Source organism: Echinops telfairi, unplaced genomic scaffold (assembly GCF_000313985.2).
Source record: "Echinops telfairi isolate 266 unplaced genomic scaffold, ASM31398v2 ScPeMD7_8;HRSCAF=38, whole genome shotgun sequence".
In the NCBI taxonomy this organism is placed as follows: Eukaryota; Metazoa; Chordata; class Mammalia; order Afrosoricida; family Tenrecidae; genus Echinops; species Echinops telfairi.
The window spans coordinates 13585535-13604801 of record NW_022103905.1 but is presented as its reverse complement, the minus strand read 5'-3'; the positions used below and the strand labels follow the sequence as shown (position 1 = coordinate 13604801).

At 43.7% G+C, this 19267-nt stretch overlaps 1 protein-coding gene and 1 pseudogene across 2 annotated transcripts in view; both read left to right on the top strand.

Annotated features, from left to right (window-relative positions):
• The window catches only part of RAB27A (RAB27A, member RAS oncogene family), a 90178-nt gene that overhangs the window by 9092 nt on the left and 61819 nt on the right, over positions 1-19267 (top strand). The gene's annotated exons all lie outside the window — the stretch shown is intronic.
• LOC101661953 lies at positions 13401-14384 on the top strand (annotated as a pseudogene).

The window sequence follows — 19267 nt, the reverse complement described above, 5'->3', positions numbered from 1 at the left end:
TGCGCCCTTCTTTCCATACCCGCCCCCCTTCTTTCTCTTTTCCGTTTATCTGACGTCTTTACACCGGCTAATTTGTGGCTCAGTTCAACGCGGGGCGCAAAGCAGCCGGGTGGAGTGTTTGCCCCTGTCAGTCATACCGAAAGCGCACCCCTGTGACAGCCAGCTCCGGGGTCCCCCCTCTTGGGAGGGCTGGTGTGATGACAGGCGTCCCTAACTCTTGGCCAAGCCCTGCCGGCGCCCTAACGGGTCTCGGATGAAGCCGGGTAGCGTCTGCAGTGAAGGAAGTGGCGCTGAGTCCCCGGCTTCGACGCCGCTGCCTTTTCGCTCTGACGTCCGAGGCTCCCGCTCCCCGACCTGTCCCGCTGCGTCTCACCTGCAGGAGCTCTCGCCTCCAGGTGCATTCCCCCTCCGCCTGTGCATGCTCTAAGGTGCGCGAGCTCCCGAGGGAATAGTAAGCCGCAAAATTATGGATGCTTTATTTGGTGGGTGCTCCCTTCATCCTGTTCCTTCTTTTCAGCCCTCCTAAGAATTTCCTCTTAATTGTTTGCCTTAACACAGTCTGGAAGGAATTCCCACGGAAGACTGAGAGATGCAGAAAGCTTGTTAGGATCATGCCGAGAGGATCTGACACTTTCTTTTCCCTTTTTGTGTTGCCTGCGTGCTTGCTTTCCCGCTCCTCCTCATGTTGTGTTTTTCTCTTCTTTTTGACTGTCCAGACTGTCTTAGTTTTCCATTTCGATTAAGTTAAGTTTATCTATCCCCCCCCCTTTTGTTGCGTGTGTTTTAGATGTCCTATCTTAGAAACCACTGCCCAGGTTTTCTATCTTTATTTTCATCCATGTCAGTCTGTGATCCAGTTTGAGTTAACTCTTAGGTATGATGTGAGGTAGAAGTCCAGCATTATTTTGGATCCTGTGGCTATCCAGTTGTTGAAAAGACTGTTTTTCCTTCCTCCTTGACAAAAATCGTTTGACCATAAATGTCAGAATTATTCCTTTGACATGTCTGTTTGTCCTCTGTCAATGCCACATTGCCTTGCTTACTTGTAGAACTTGTGGACATTTTGAAACTGGGAACTGTGAGTCTTCTAACTTTGTTCTCTTCGTGCTCCAAGATTGTCTTGGCTTTGGGGGATTCCTTGAGTGCCCATATGAAGTTAGGAACAGTGTGTCAACTTCTGTTACCTTTGCTTTAGGCTAGGCGTAGGCATTTTGAAGCAGGTTGCAGTTTCTAGGAACCAGTCTCTCTCTTTTTTTCTTAACTTATTATTGTGAATTAGATGAAGGTTGACAGAGCAAACCATCCGTTTTATGATCAACAATTCCTACACCTTTTGTTTCAGTTCATCCATTGCAATCTCCTCAACATACCACTACTTGTTCTACTTCCCCCTTGTGTTTCCTGTTTCTGTTCCTCCTTTTTTCCTAACCCTCTGAACTTTGTCTTTGGGCAAATGCTGCCCTTTTGATCTTAAATGGGTGGCTGGCTATTCCATCACATGGGTGTGTTCAGATCCAGACCTGAAGGGTGATTGCGGTCATAGTCTCTCTACGACCAGTAAACCTGGGCTTTTTTTTTTTTTAATGATTTTGTTTTGTTTCTTTTTTTTCTTCTTCTACTTTACCCAGGACCTTCATTTTTTGTTTTGTTTTTGGTTTTTTTTTACCCAGGACCTTCTAATGTGATCTCTTTAAAAGCTATTGGTGATTGAGAGCCGGGCACTATATAGTTCTTCTGGTCTCAGGATCACGGAGACCGATGTTTACATGATCCATTCACTGGTTCATTGAACTAATTGTTTAGGAACTAGACTCTTAATGTCCCCCAACTGAGTTTACCTTAGGATTATCTATTTTAGGAAGTGACTAATTTGACTCTACTCAGCAAATTCTATTGGTTGTGCCTTGAGAATGTATCTAAGCTATAACCATTTCTGAACACTCCCATTGCTTCTACAAAATTCATTTCTGTTTGCTGGATAATTGAAAAAGCCTCCTCAATAGCCTCCTTGAGTCTACTCTTGCCACTCTACCGTTGGTGCTCCACACTGCGGCCAGAGTGAGCTTTTAATAATTTAACTCTCTCACGCCACTCACTTCTCTGCTCAACACTCCTCAATAGCCTGCTGTTGTGAAAGAAAAAACGAAGTCCACCCGTTACATGGTGGGTGGCTTCCTCCGCTTTAACCTTTTCCTACTCTTCCTCTTTCTTCTTCTGCTCTGTTCACACTGGCTTCCTTGCTCTTCCTTGCATGTGCGTTCACCTCAGGGTTTTGTACTTGTTATTCCCTCTGCCTGGAATGCTTTTTCTTCAAATGCCTGGCTTTTTCATTCACTTCATTAAGGTCAAAACTAATTTCTTTGACAAGACCTTGTTTGGCCACTCCAGCTAAGTAACATCGCATACTTCTCCCATTACTTTTTGCCTTGCCTTATTTTTCTTCAGAATAGAGCAGTGACCATCATGAGGTAAGGAGACCCGGTGGCGTAGTGGTTATGCACTGGGTTCTGATCTGCAAAATCAACAATTTGGCGGGTGTAGAAAGCCACGTTTTTCTTCGGAGAAGCAGCTGGTTATTTTGAACTGCTGAACATGAGGTTAGCAGCCCAACCGTAATGACTACACCACCAGAGCACCCAAGGTCAGCCATTTGAAACCACCAGCTGCTCCATGGGAGCAAGGGCTTTCCATTCCTGAAAAGAGTTACGGTCTCGGAAGCTCACAGGGGGCAGTTCTACCCTGTTCTGTAGGAGCAGGCATTTTCTTGATGGCAATGAGTTTTGTTTTGGTTTGGTCACGAGATACAGATCGATAGATAGTGTATCTTACTCCTGGAATGTCTGACCATAAGCTCCCATGAGTGCCAGCAGGTTATCCCTGTAGCGCGGAGTCATAAGTATCTTACAGGTCGGTAAATATATGTTAAATGGATGAAAAAGAATGGAAAAGTGAGAAATGAGGATCACCATACTGTTTCTTACTATAAAAGAGAAATGGCCTCAGATACAGCAATGTCTTTGAAACCTGTCCTCATGTAGTCTCCAGTGTAAAAGGAGAGACAGGTGAAATGTAAAGGGACAGACCCTCCTGTAAAGGGAACGCCAGGTGGAACTAGTAGACAGAAGAAGGCTTTGGGTCTTTCCATAGGTCCAGGAGAGCCCTCTGCTTTGTTGCCCGTGCTGACTGGGCAGGGTCATGCAGTGCCAGTTTTGCATGCTTTGGCTTCTTGTACTGCTCATGCAGAGCGAAGTTCTTTGAAATGAAAGGAAGTCGAAATTTGTTTCTTGCTGAATATTTTGTACTAGAGGGTATTAGTCTTTTTCTTGTTTCTAACACAAATTGCCAATTTTGAGCCTCATGTTGGCATTTAACTGCATACTATTTTGGACCGGCAACCAAACGCATTGCCATTGGGATAATGTATGTTTGCCTTATCCCCAAGGAGCCCTGGTAGTGTAGTGAGTTAAATGTTGGCCTGCTAATTGTAAGATCAGCAGTTCAAAACCACCAGCCACTTCTTGGGAGAAAGATGAGGCTTTCTAATCCCATAAAGAATTATAGCATTGGAAACCCACTGGGTAGTTCTACTCTGTTTTATAGGGCTGCTATGAATGTGAATTGACTCAGTGGCAGTAAGATTGATTGATTGCCTTATTCCCGTGATTAGATTGTAACATTTTAGAGTCAGAACATGACTTCAGCTTATTTTTGAATCTTACTTTGCAGGAAATCTTAGAAAAGTAAGTAAGCATTCAACAAACTCTTACAGAATGTATCAACAGGCTGATGGGTCAATCTGGATGTATTTTCATCCTTGGAAACTCCGAGACCCTATATTTAGCGTCTCTTGGCCAATGGCTGCCAGGATCTTATCCAGTCATCCTGCTGGTGATGGTAGAGCAGATTGGCTGCAGCGGAGTGTGGTTTCCTGCAGCACTTTCTCAGTGAGGATCACAGTCACTGGCCATTAACTTTCGATGTCATTTTAAAAACGGAAGCCATGGTTATTTAAGCTTATCTTGGAATATGCCTTATTGCACAATGTGAACAAAGAATTCTTTATGTACGTATAACACACATACATATGGACATTCACATACACGAAGGGGCTTCAACAAGTTCACAAAACCTAGAATTGAAAGATGTAGAATTTCCCACAAACTTTCTGAAGTCCTCAAGTATGCTGTTTCCCTTCGCTCAAAAAAGCCTAATACTTTCTGAAAAAATGAAGCCGTATCATCAAGTTTAAAGCCCAGACACTTAAACAAAATCTCCTTGCCATTGTTAAAACAAGACTCGCTTCTGCCGAGAGGGGTTTCTCCCTTCCACTGCCCTGTGTCATGCATGCCTGGTGCTGGTTTTGCTGGGGCCGTGTTTATTCCTCTCCCTCTCTTGAGCAAGTTTGAGTTTTTGATCTGGTTTCTCTTAAGCTGATTATGTTAGGAACAGACATGAGCACTGAGTGGAAGGCAGAGATAACAGATTTTAATTCACTTTACACTCCGAGGACGAGGTGTGTGGAACAGTGAACACCCCTCTGGTTTTAGCTTCCCTGTCTGGCCGTGCAGTACTCACACGGGCACGCCACCTTTGTGACTAAGGTCTGGTAACACTCACATCTCGTTTATTGTCGAGTGAAAAAAAATTAGACGACGGGCTTACTCGAGCAGAATACTGAGTGTTTTAATCCTCTCTCCCTGTGTTTTTTCCTTGTTTCTTCCTCTGTGTGACGCGTGGGAAGGTCTCCTGTTGGACTTCTCAAACCACCGGCGTGTATGCGATCAGACTTTTGACTATTCAAATAGACCTTTTGATGAGAGGTGAGACGTGGGGCTGCGAGAAGTACTGCGTTTTAAATTTGAATTTCAGATAAATGGCATTTAAAAAAACTATTGGTATGTCCCATGTGATACTAGGGACACGCTTGTGTCAACAGAGTCTGTAGGATTTGAGGCCTAATTGTCTTTAGTGAATATATGCCATTTACCCGCACTCCTAATGTAACCAAGTATTTTGTATTTTATCTGGCAACCCAGTTGGAAGTCATAATTTTGCGCAGAAAATGCATTAGTTGTGATTGTGCCCAATGAGTGACGAAGTTCATTTTGGTGACTAAGCCTGTGTGTATCCAACTTAACGAAGGAGAGGACTTGTCCAGTCAAGGAGTGCTACAACTGCAGGGAAGCTAGACACCGTTCAGTTTCAGTGACTCATAGTTACGGAAAGTCACGTCCAGATAGGTCAGTCGTTTCATCAAAGTCACACCAAAGTCACACCGAGTTAGTGACACAGCTGGAACTAGAGCGCCAAGTCCCGTGGTCGGTCGGCAGCACTGTCTCTTCCCTTAAGCCACGTGCAAGTTGCTTATGTTTCAGTGGTGTCCCTTAGCCACTTCTGTTGCCACCCACCCATGGTCACTCCATGATTAGATTGTCCTTCCAGCCTCCATAGGGCAGAGCCAGTCTCATGAGACACACTCGGCTTTCTGAAAGATGCCACCGTGGGGGACGGAGGAGAAAAGCCGAGGAGCTGATCCCAAGGGCTCAAGCAGAAAGAAAATGTTTTGAAAAGGATGATGGCAACATACTATGTACAAATGTGCTTGGCACAATGGAGGTATGGATTGTTAGAAGAGCTGTAAGAGCCCCCAATAAAATGACTTAGAAAGAAAGCAGCTGTCAGGTTGTTATTCCCTTTGAGGTTGCCAGAAGCTTAGTGTTCCATGCGTTTTTACTCCTTTAAAGTTTTGCCAATATTTTTGGTGCCTTTTCAGTTCTTATTATGTCGCTGGCTTTTAAGTGGGCTTCTAACCTATTGCCTTCCAGTCAATTCTGACTCATAGCAGCCACATAGGACAGAGTAACACTCCCTGTAGGGTTTTCAGGCTGTAAAAATGTATGGAAGTGGACTACCTTTCGTTTCTCCAGAGCAGTGGGTCGTTTTGAACCTCTGACTTTTCAATGAGCAGCAGAGACCTTAACCGCTGGGCCACCTGCGCGTCTTTAAATGGGCTTTCGGGAAAGTAATCCCACAGTAACGATGTACTGCCTCATTAAAAGCCCACTGGCTTTATGTAGCCCATCCTTCAGAATTCATTTGTATCCTAGCAAGCTAAATATGGGACATATAGAACAAGCACCAAGCTAGGTAGATAGGTATACTCCAAAAGACAAGCTTGCTGCCATTGAGCTAATGCGTACTTGGAACAAGCCCATAGAACAGGGTACAACTGGCCCTGTGTGTTACCAAGACTGTAACTCTTTATGGGTGTAGACAGCCTCTTTTTTCTCCTGAGGAGTGGCTGGTGGTTTCGAACTGCTGACCTTGTGGTTAGGCAGCCCAATGTGTAACCAGTATGCCATGAAGGTATATCAGGGGACTTCAAAAGGTTCATGGAAACATTCCATTTTTTCCACTAACCATTGAAACCCCTTAGCTTGTGGGTTGCCCTTTAGAGATACATCCTTTTTAAAGACTATGTTTTACAAATGACTATTTAAATGTTTTTTCAGTTAGTTATTATTGCTGTAAACATACACATCTAACCATACACCAATTCAGTGGTGTCTGACATTGATCGCAGCCTAGGGGTTGTACCACGATCATCACCCTCCTTCTCTGAGTTGTTTCTCCTTCATTCACGCAAACTCACTCTTCCCCAAGGCTCCTGTCTCACCTGTCGTGTTTTCAGTTCTATCCCATAGGCTTTTTGACAAGGTAGACATTGAAAAGTAGTTACGGGATATTTTTTTTAATCATTTTATTAGGGGCTCATATGACATCACAATCCATACATGCATCAATTGTGTAAAGCACATTTGTACATTCATTGCCCTCGTCATTCTCAAAACATTTGCTCTCCACTTAAGCCCCCAGCATCAGGTCCTCATTTTTTCTCCTCCCTCCACCCTCCCCCCTCCCTCATGAGCCCTTGATAATTTAGAAATTATTATTTTGTCATATCTTGCCCTGTCCGACGTCTTCTTTCACCCACTTTTCTGTTGTCCGTCCCCCCAGGGAGGAGGCCACATATAGATCCTTGTAATCGGTTCCCTCTTTCCAACCCACTCTCCCTCTACCCTCCCAGTATATCCACTCACACCACTGGTCCTGAAGGGATCATCCGCCCTTGATTTCCGTGTTTCCAGTTCCTGTCTGTACCAGTGTGCATCCTCTGGTCTAGCCAGACTTGCAAGGTAGAATTCAGATCATGATCATGGGGGGAGGGAGGAAGCATTTAGGAACTAGAGGAAAGTTGTATTTTTCATCGTTGCTACATTGCACCCTGTCTGGCTCGTCTCCTCCCTGAGACCCCTCTGCAAGGGGGTATTTTTTTTAAGGGGATATTTTTGGTATAAAGCTGGAAGGTTTTACTCAGTGCAATACTTCCAGTATAACTTTTTGGTATTTTAAAAAGTTATTTGTACCTATGTGAGAAGGAAACCTTGCAACCGAACATGCTTCTCCCTACGCATCAGAATACAACATTTCACACCCACTGATCTTGTTTTTTTCACAGCTTCGTTGGTTAATTCATATAAAGCCCTACCAGCTGTCAGGTCAAAGCATAATAATGAAATTGGTTGCCAAGAGACCGCAGAATCGGTTCCTTCTGATTTACTGCAGTCCCGCTGTCCTGCCCTCAGAGCCCTGATCCCACTGCAGGGAGGCTGGTCAGGTCCTAGCGGAGTGTGGCTGCCCTACCTCATGCCTGTTTTGTCGTGTAAAATGACCCTATCTCGGCCAGCTAGGAAAACATGATGATCGGTTGTTTTGATTTTTGCTCTATTTGTCCTAATATGTAGGCGAATGAGACAGACCAAAGTAGATCTTTACTTCAATATTCATTGGAACAAGGTATAAAAATATCTCGGAAATGATCAAAGTAATTCATAGACATGGCCATGATGTCCTGGTCAGTGTGATGACGTTTGTAATGCACGTCACCATGGCAAAAGAGACGCCGCAGGAATGAGTGAAGAGGTCCGGGAGACTGTGAAGAGAGAGAGTTGTCCTTCCAGTCAGATACTGGAGACCGAATGCGGCCATGCTTCTGGCTGTTCTTGGCTTGGCTTCTCTCAGAGGGACAAGCCCAGCTCTCCATCAGCACCGCTTTCTGATCCCAGTGCAGAAGGCCAGGGAGCAGATGGGGTATTTCTGCTAGGAGTGAACCACCACTGTGTACCAGAGCATGGACTCGAATGTGGAGGAACTGATGGAGCCTCGTGCAGCAGGCTGGGCTGTAGTCTCAGTATTACTGATAGTTAACTGTGATGTTATACTTGTGGTTCTCAACTGGGGATGATTTTGCCCCAGTGCCCCCAGGGGACATTTGTGTTAGCTCACCCCTTGGGAGTTAATACTAGCCTTCAGCTGGTAGAGGCCAAGGTGCTGCTAAACCTCCGATAATACACAGGCTGGCCCCCTAACAAAGAATGATCCAGCCCATAGTGTCAGCAGTGCCATAGCTGAGGAACTCAGCAAGCGACAAATCCTGCATTTGACCTCTCTGGTCTGAGCTTGCTCCATCACAAGGAAGCTCAGCCAAGCCTAAGTCTACCACTCTGGTCTTTCTATCTTGGTAGGATAAATATAGGAGACATATAGCAAACACCAGAATAGGTAGATAGGTATCCTAGGGGACTTCAAATAGTTCATGGAAACATCCCATTACCTTTTCATTCCAGTTTTCCCACATACTTTTTTGAAATCTTATTACATTGACTTGCCCTTTAAAGATGCCTCCTTTCTAAACACTGAGATTAAAAAAAATCTTCTTAATATTAAAAATGATTTATTTTGTTGTGCGTATATACACATCAAAACATTCACCAGTTCAATGTGCCCTCTATGTTTAATTCGGTGGCACTGACTGTACTCTTTGAGTTGTGCAATCCATATGACTTTTTAATTTTATTTCCCAAGTGATTTTGGCAGACAGGACTGAGAACCATTGCCTCAGGGATCATGTAGGAATGAGGTCCTTGTGGAGAGGACAGGCCATCCATATAAGAGCTGTGGATCCTGTGGGGACAACCTGCCAATAGGAAATGAGGGCCCTGTCTGTGGTGCCTGTCTGCTGAGTGATTCCACATGGGCAGAAGCCCCCCCTCAGCAAGACCACATAGAGGGTTGTAGCCGAAGGGTTGGTTCTTAAGTTCTTCAGGGACTTGGCTCTCAGTGCCTCTGCATAAAGGGCCCTCAGATGGCCACGAGCTCCTGTCCCCCAAATTCCCTGCTAGCTCTTATGCCAAAGGTACTTTAGACATCCGCGTTACCCAGGGAGATTTTAAGACAGCATTTTCTTCATCAACACCCTGCTTCCTGCTTAATCAGAGACTCAGAAATTTCAAAGTCAACAACTGAAAAAAATCCCTCACTGTGAGTCACCAGCCCATTTTGCCAGCCCGATAAGGAAACCTCATTTGTTATATTTATATCCTCTTAAAATGTCGGAGCTGGAAGAGACCTTAGGGATGTCCATGATTTCTGTGATGCCCAGTCCCTTCCCCTCATAGTTTCAGAGCCCTGCCCCGTGTTGCTGTGGGGCTAATTGGTAGCAGAGTGTTCTAGAAGACAAGCCTGCGGGTTGCCTGTTGTGTTCTTCCCATATTCCTAAGCTAAAATTTTTTTATTACAACCATCACATGGCAGTCCCAAATCTTGTTTCGTTGATCAAAGGAAGTGACTTTCAGATGGCACTTTGCCAACAACCAGTACCTATCTCCTTGAACCCCCGTGACATATCACAGGAAAAGAAACAAGCATGTTATGATTTTTGCTTATACCTATATTATAGCAGTCCAGAAAGATCTGAGTGCTGAAAGCTACCTCATTTCTCCTCTGTGCTGATGTTTTTCTGGTCTCATTCTCCCATCAGCTCCTACTATAGCCCATTCTTTTGGTGGGGTGGGGGGTGGGGGCAACAAAATGAACAACAGCAACAACAAAAATAATCATTTAAAAATCCAAATCAGATCACATCTATCTTCTGCTTAAAATTCTTAGTGCCTTCTCCTTGCAGTAAGTATAAAATTCCAATGCCTATAGCCATGGTCTTGAAGGATCTCAGTATCAGGGCCCTACTGGCCGCCTCGACCTCAGCTTGTCCCTGTGCCTCCGGTTCGTGGCCTCACCTACTTTCTTTCAGTTCCTTGGAGATGCAGCACTCATTCCCGTGTCGGGACCTTTGCACACGCCCTCCACTTTTCCTCAAAGCTTTTCTCCACACCCTCACCTGCCGGCGGCATGTGGCATCAATTCAAGTTTAATTCCTAATGTCATCCCTCAAAGGGCCTTTATTCATCCTACTAGAGGCAGCCTCTAGCCACTCTAACCTATTATTTGTGTTATTGTCTTCCTAGCAATGTGAAATGATTTAATTTTATGTTTGCTGGCTTATTTTCTGATTGCTAAAATGTCCTGTGTTTCTTCTTCTTTTTAAAAATCATCTTATTGGGGGTTCTTACAGCTCTTAGAACAATTCATTGTGTCAAGCACATTTGTACAGAGATTGCTATCATCTTTTTCAAAACATGTTTTTTCTACTTGAGTCCTTGCTTATCAGTTCCTTATTTGTTCCCTCCCTCTCCCACCCTCATGAAGCCTTGATAAATTATAAATTATTATTATGTTCATATCTTATACAATCTGCTGTCTCCCGTCACCCATGTTTCGTCACCCTGGAGTGTATGGGTGAGTTTTACATAGGTCATTGCAATTGGTTCCCCTTTCTCTCCCGACCTTCCCCTCCCCCTCATTGTATCGCTACTCTCATTGTTCCCGAGGGGTTTACCTGTCCTGGATTCTGTGTGTTGAAAGCTCTTATCTGTACCAAGGTACATGCTCTGGTCTAGCGGGTTCTGTAAGGTAGGACTGGGGTCATGCTGGGGTGTATGGGGGGGAAGCATTAAGGAACTAGATGAATGTTGCATGTTTCATCAGTGCTGTACTGCACCTGGCTGGCTCGTCCCTTCCTTGTGACCCTTCTGTGAGGGATGTCCAATTGTGTACAGATGGGCTCTGGGTGTCCACCTCGCCCCCTCCTTGTTCGCGTTGATGTGGTTTGTTTTGTTTGGATCTTCTAAAGCCTGATACCTGATCCCGCCGACACCTCATGATCACACAAGATGGAAAATGCCCTTTCTATGAGAGCAGAGACTTGGTTTTATTTATCAGGATATATTAGTACCTAGAATAATGTCTGGTGCATGGTAGGTACTAAATTAATAATGAATGAACAAATGAGCAAAAAAATATTTTTCTGTTTTCATCCATGTAATTAATGTTTTTCCCTACTCACCGAATTTTACTTAATTTTTTAAAAACTCAAGCCAGAATGCCAGTTTATTGACATGTGAGAACTGAAGCCTACTCGATGATGTGAGGGCTGGTGTGTTTGCTTCCTGCTTTAAAAACTCCATTAAGGAGAAGGTACTTGGTAATCAGAGATTTACGGCACAGGAGCTTAGAATCTAGATGACTTTAAAGCTGGAAGAAGCCTGAGAAATCACTATTTTATTAGCTAGCTGCCCATGAAAATCACATAAAGTGTTCTTATTTAAACCTGACTCACACAAAGCAACACATTTTCCAGTCTCTCCTCTGGAGATTCTAATTTATTGGGGTTGGAGGTAGAGTTAGGAAACTCCATGTTCTTACAATGCTGCTGGCCTAGTGGCATTTACCCAAGGACAGAGTCCCGAGGGTTAGGAAGGAAGGCAGGTGGGGTGGAAAGTAGAAGTGCGATGAGGATGTGGGGTACCGGGTGATAACTGAGGGGCTGGAAACAGAAGCGTTGAATCAGATGGTGTCTGAATTGTTGCATGGAAAACTTATGATCTGCTCTGAAATACAATCTTTAGCTAATTCACAATGGAAAGAAAGAAATGAATACAATGCTGATGATTGGTGTTCATGATCAGGTTTGGGACCCAGTGACCAAGCCCACTTCTATTCCCTGTAAATAAATTCCTGAAGAGATCATGTGCCTCACATGGTGTTACATCCCTAGTGAGGAAAGAGATGGAGCTCAAATCTCTTGTCCCTTCTCTGCATTGCTGTAGACCCACCAGGTGAAAGATGCTCAGGGACAGAGGCAGGTAGCCAGGCGTGGATATTGTTGCTTTGTGACTTCTTTTGTTTTTAACATATAAACCCAAACCAAGTGCACCGTGGATTCTGACTCATAGCAATCCTACATAGGGTTTCTGAAGCTGTAATCTCGATGAAAGCAGACAGCCTCATGAGCGGATGGGTTTGAACGATCAACCTTGTGGTTAGCAGCCCAACCCTTATCCCTCAGCACCACTATGGTTCCTTACTGTTTTACATGCCTCAAGACAAACTACCTCCCTCCAGTCGATTCTGACTCAGAGCAACCTTGAGTTTTTACATACAGCTGGTATCAAATAGGAAATACAACATAGGTTTGTGATTATTGTGTTAGTCTGGGTAGACTAGAGAAACAAATCCACAGAAACTCATGTTTTATATAAAGCGTAATTGTGTATTAAGAAAGCATCCCAGCCAGTCCTGTACAAGTCCAATATTAGCTCATCTGTCTGATACTAATCTATAAAGTCCTCTTCAGACTCATGAAATATATGCAATGACACCGAATGCAAGATGATCAGAGGCCAATGGGTAGAAAGTCTTTGGATCCAATGGCATGTTAAGCATTGTAGCGCTGGCAAGGGTCTCCATGTGGCTTCTCCGGTTCCCAAGGCACGGGGTCTATCAGCATAGTGCCATGTGTCCTGTCAGTGCATCTCCCAGAGGGTGGGCAGAGAGTCTGTCCTGCCTCCAAGGACAAACCAGATTTCCCAGACTAGACTCCACCCCTTCATGCTTAATCCTCTCAAGTCCCAATTGACACCAGTTTATGTAACTACCACAATTATTAGGAAATGTCAAATCAGTTGGATATTAGGGCTCATTAGAAGGGGCAGGGGCTGCTGTAAGGTAGCAGGCAGTCCCTGTGTGCAGGGCAGCGGCCCACCGGCAGGAGAGGTGGGGGTTCTTGTGTGTGCCATTGAGTGGTTTCTAACTCCTCACAACCCTAGGGGACAGAGGAGAGCCGCTCCCTAGGGTTTCCCAGGCTGTAGTTCTTACCGGAGCCTGTCTCCAGGGCTGTCACTCCTGTGGGTTCAAACAGTTGACCTTTCACTTAGCAGTCAAATGCTTAACCATGTCCCACGAGGGCTGCTGACATGGGCATAAGGGGAATGAACTATAAAAGAACGAACTTAAAAAAAAAAAAAAAAGAACGAACTATAGGGGTTCCGGAAGCATGGGGGGATCCCAGATTCTGCTAGGAAAAGCCAAGTTTTCCCGAGAATGTTTCAGAAAAAGTTACGTGGACCGTGGGCATTGTGCTCCTGGCAAGTATGACACAAGAATTTCCCAGAGAAATTTGCAGCAGCAAAAATCTCCTTTGCTGTAGGATCTCAAGTCTTGAGGCAGCTGCAAGAAGGGGGAAAAGAGACCTTCAGAAACATGGCTTCCAAAGAAGAGAATCCACAAAGCACAAACTGCTAAGAATAAGTCAGCTGGATGCACTTGAACTGAACAAAGCCCTGGAGCAACTAGTTTGGTCCCAGTTTACTCAGTGCTTTTATGGATTTAAGCCAGGGCTATTATCCCGCTTCGAACCAGAAGTAAAAGCATTCTTGTGGGTTTTCTTGTGGAGATTCACCATCTACTCCAAAAATGCCACTGTGGGGCAGACAGTTTTGAATATTCAGTACAAAAATGATTTTTACCCAAACCTGAGATATCACCCACCCAGTAAGAATCAAAGGCTCTGGTATGCTATTTGTACAGTTGGAGGGAAGTGGCTAGAAGAACGGTGCTATGATTTGTTTCGAAACCACCATTTAGCATCGTTCTGGAAAGCCAAGCACTGCGTGAATATTGTAGTTGGACTATTGAAGTTAGGTGAGCTGATTAATTTCTTGATTTTCCTTCAAAGAGGAAAGTTAGGAACATTGACAGAACGTCTACTAGGCCCCAAAACATGCGTAAGGTTGGCTTTGAGTATATGAATAGGGAACTTCTCTGGCATGGTTTTGCAGTTTATTTTTCTCTTACCACTTATTAATATCCAGAAGTTGAAAGACAAGTTATCTTCATGGTACATCCCTTTTTCTGGTGCTCATAATAATGATGAGACTTTAGGCACCAGTGGCAAAGAATGCTCTCTGTGTGGAGAGTGGCCCATCATGCCTCATACCATAGGATGTGAGCATGTCTTCTGTTATTACTGCATGAAGAGTAGTTTCTTATTTGACATGTACTTTACTTGTCCCAGGTGCACCACCGAGGTACATAATCTTCAACCTCTGAAATCAGGAATTGAGGTGTCAGAAGTGAATGCACTTTAGAAACTGCAATTCTTTCCTCTGAGGAAAGATGTGCTATGTTTAATCCTTCATATTAGTCATCCTAAGTATATTATTTAGATGTCTTTTACGAGGGGTTTACTTCTCAGCCACTGTCTTCTATTCCTTGCCATGCATGACTCAGTGTTAATCCTTGGAAACCACAAGATTTAAAAATATTTTGTAAATATTAATGGCATATTTTTTATAATCACAGCATTAATTTTTTAATTGTAAGAATGATGGATCATTTTTGTCAGGTGACTACTAAGAATGCGCCATCATTTTCCTGCTTCCTGGAAAGAGGATGAACTCTGGAAAGAAAAGATTTTTGACGACTCTCAAAAAAAAAGAAATCGAACTATAAACATCACCAATTCAGGGGTCAGGGACCACTTTTGGGTCGGGGCAAAGTTACCTCCATAAGAATAGTTACTGCTGAATGTTTACTGAACGCTCTTCCAAGCACTTTATATGTATTGCATAACTTTAGTCCGTTGCCAACCTATCACAGCCCCACGTGTGACTGAGTAGGACCGACCTCCGCAGGGCTGTTCACAAGCAGCTAGCAAGTTCTTTCTTCCGAGATGCCTCTGGGGGTTGATTGAACTCCAGCCTTCTGGTTAACAGGCACTGAGAATGATCAACCATTTGTGCTACCCTTATCTAACTTAGTCTTTATATGTCTGTGACGATTCCTGCCCCACAGGTGAGGAAACCGAGACAGAGAGGTTACAGTACTTGCTCAAGGTCACATAGCCAGCTGATGGTAAAGCTGAGCTTCAAGGCGAGACAGTCTGTCTCCAGAGCCCAGGCCGTCAACATACAGGTTCAATGTGGGCTCTAGGGACTGAGAAAGTTCATCGTGATGCTCTGAATCACGATGAGGGAGAGAGAGGGGGGAGAAAAAAATTAAACACGCATTATCCTTTATTTTACATAAATTTATTTTTAAGACTTTATTATGGGGATATGCAGAGCTCTGGTGACTCATTGATTAAATGTCAACTGCTAGCTAAAAGGTCCGTGGTTTTGAATCCACCCACCACCCCACCAGAGAGAGTTGTGACGGGCTGCTTCCCTGAAGACTAGAGCCGGGGAAAGACTCCACCGGCAGCTCCACACGGCTCCATGGGGCTGCTGTCAGTCCACACCCAGGGATATGTCAAGACTCAAGTCATTCTACAAGGTTTATTACAGGAACACCAGCAGACTGCCCTCCCCACCCCACTTCCTGCTCCCCAGAGGCAGTCGCTTTCAATTCTTACTGTGAGCTGACGCTCACTGGTAGCTTTGTCCCTGTCACTGAATGGCCTGCTGGTAAATCCGTTGTTTGTGTTTCAGCTTTCCACATTACCAATTGACACTTTCCGATGACAGTGGAGAGTTAAGCACCTTCTACCTGCCCCACCACGTTTACATACTGTTTCCCTCCTTTCCAGCCCCAACAGAGCTAGAGCATAATTTTAGTTGGATTAATGTTTTGCAGATTTATTCCTTCCTTAAGAATGTGGTGTTCATTTTCCCTTAAGAAAATCTTCCAAGTATGATAGCTGACTAATGACATCGAAAGGAGGAGGGTGGGACTTTGCCAGCATGCTGCCTTTGGAGAAACCCCTCTGGAAAGGCATGCCAGGCAATATGACATCCGTCATCTTTAGGGTGGTGGCTCCGAGAGAGAGAGTGACTTGCATTTGGGATTTGTGACCCTCAGTCCAGTGCTCCGTCCACTACCCCACCTTCTAAAGTCTATTTAGAGACCATCTTGTATGCGCACTGCACACCACATGGTTTACAAAAAGGTGGTTAACTGCTGGGTGTTCAGAATCTTGTCAGGGAGGTGAGTCATTAATGGAAAAATCAGACCGTCAGGGAAGAGAACGAGCTGCGGTCAGGACTGTAGGAGAAAGTTCCATATCTGAAAGGGCACGCATTCATCCCAGGTGCACAGCCTGCCCAGCAGTCCAAGAACTGTTTGCTTTGGTCTGCATGAGACTCTTGGAATGTTTATCCTTGAAAAATTGCAAAACCAATAATATGACAACTGCAAATGTTTGTTTATTTTTTTTTAAGAAATAAAGGGGGAGGGAATAAAAGACACCCTGTCACACTACTTCAATAAATGGATTGTTCGCACTTTCTGAGAATCTGTGTGTATCTGGAAGTTAAGGAGAAATGGGTAGAAGTGCCAAATTAAGACATTTCACTTTACCACAGTTGGGTAACAGGCTACCTGTTCTTCACCCATTGGCAGCGCCCCGCTCTCTGCCTGTTTCTTCCCGGACCATCACATGGTCTCCAGCTCCTCCACACCGTTCAGGCCTCAAGTCAGCTGTCACTGCCTCAGAGGACCTTGCTCAAACCTTGAAGCTAAAGCAGTTTCCCTGATCACAAGTCTCTCCTTCCTATTATCCTGTTTCCTTTAAAACTATTTATGTTTTAAATAATTGAGAATAAACAGCAACAAAAAAACCTCACTGCCATTGCGTTGATCCTGACAGGGTGGAATTGCCTCTGTGGGTTTCTGAGGCTGTAAATCTTTACAGAAACAGAAAGCCTCATCATTCTCTTCAAGAGTGGCTGGTGGTTTCAAACTGCTGACCTTGCAGTTAGCAGTCCAACGTGTAACTCCCTATACCATCAGTGTTCTTCTTGTGAGAATATATACACCCAAACATGCGCAATTCAACAGCTTCTACATGTACCATTTAGTGATACTGATTCGATTTTTTTTTTGTTTTGGTGCAACCATTCTCACACTCCTTTTCTGAGCTGCCCCCTCCATGGGGCCCCCACCCCCACCCCATGATTCCTATCTAACAGAGCTGTTGTCAATGTAATCCCTCACTGTCCTTGAGTCGATGCCAATTCATTGCAAACTCACACCACAGGGTAGAACTGCCTTTTGGGAGTTTCCGAGACTGTAACTGTTCATGGAAATAGAAAGGCCCAACTTTTTCCTGAGGAGCTGTCTGGTGATTTCGAACTGCTGACCTTGTAGATTGCAGCCCAATGTGTAACCACTATACCACCAGGGCTCATATAGCTATTGATCTTTATTTTTGTGTGAGATCTTTATTTTTATGTACTACTTTGTTTGAGTTACTTTCTAGTGTCTTTTTGCCTTCCCTCTACAAAACTCCCATGAGTGCTTTTTGTAAAGCCAATTAAGTGAGTGTGAACTGTCTCAGCCTCTGTTTATGTTTTAATTTCACTTCACTCCTATTGGATTGTATCATTGGTTATAGCAATTTTTGGTTGAGGGTTTTTTTCTTTCAGCACCTTATTTCTTTAAAATTTTATTGTTTTAGGTGAAAATTTACATAGCAAATTAGTTTCCCCAACTCCAATTGTTTTGTGGCACTGGTTCCAATCCTCATAATGTGTCAGTACGCTCCCTGTTTCCTCCCTGGGGTCACTGCTTCTGTTTGTCTTGTTTTCCTGTTCTTCTCATTGTTGGTTTTAGATAAATGTTTCCTTGTTGGTCAAAAAGAAGTGATTCTTCTGAGCAGCACATTCATCACATGGTCTGCTTTAAAGTCGCATCTATGATTTGATTGGAAAGTGAGCTACAGGATTGTCTACAGTTTCAAGTTAGGTTTTTTTCCAGGACGATAGTCTTATGGATGCCTCTAGTCTCTCACTCTCTGGCTTTGAATGTTGTTCTACCAATACCCCCACCCCCACCCTCCCTCCAACTCACGCTAACTAGGACCTTCTACTGTGGTCTTGGTCAGAGTGGTTGGTAGTGGTAGCCAGATACCATCTAATTCTTCTGGTCTCAGGTTAGAGGAAGTTATAGTTCAGGTGGGCCATTAGTCTTTTGTTCTTCTTGTTTCCTTAAGTTTTCATCGTTCTTAATTCTTCTATGCTCCAGGCAGAAAGAGACCACCAGTAAGTAGTTGCTTCTTAGATTTTCAGCACTTTACACATACATTCTATTGACTCTGGCCTGCAATGTTTATGAGGGAAAAAAATCAACATTTAATATTATTGGAGCTCCTTTGGAAATGACTGTTTAATTCTTTCTCATTACTTTCAAGATTGTCTTTTTATCTTTATTTTTTGAAAGTTTAATTGTGATGTGCTTAGGTGTCAGTCTCCTTGAGTTTATCCTGTTTGTGGTTCTTTGAGCTTCATGAATTTGTAGATTCATGTCCTTTGTTAGACTGGAAACGTTTTCTGTCATTAAGTCTTAAAAAAAAAAGTCTTTAACAGTCTTCTGGAACTCCTGTGATGCATATATTAGGTCTTTGTCTCAGAAGTCTATTAAACTGTGCTTGAGCCTCCATTCTTGTTGCTTCTTTAGCATCTCTAATTTTAATGGTCGTATTATCTAATTCACTTTTTCTTCTGCCTGAGTAAATCTATTGGTAAGCCTCTTTATTATTCTCATTTTAGTTATTGTCACTTTCAGTTACAATTTCTTTTTTTAGAGCTTAAGTTTCTTGGTTTTTAAATTATTTCTTTCAGCTCTTTACCTATGGTTTCCCTTAGTTAATATTATAGTATATCCATTCAACTTAAACATGATTTGGTATCCCTAGATGCACATCACTTCCTTTGTCTTATTCATTTGGATGGACCATTGCTTCTCTGATCTTTGTATGCTTTCTGATTTTGTTGTTGGAATTTTTGAGGGTGTTAACTGTCTGAATTTTCTCCAGTATTTAGTGCTTTCATTTGAATTACTTTCTGCAAAACTCTTTGGTGGCCAGAGCAATTGGCCTTTGTTTGCCATTTTTGTGTTAGCCAAGGAGTTTTGTCCTACTGATTTTGAGGCCTAAGCTATGGGTTGCACTGGGCAATGGGTAGAGTGTTGACTATCAGAGCAGCCGTTGGTAGCGATTTGCAGTAGTCTTGCAACCAACAATGTCTGGGTTGGG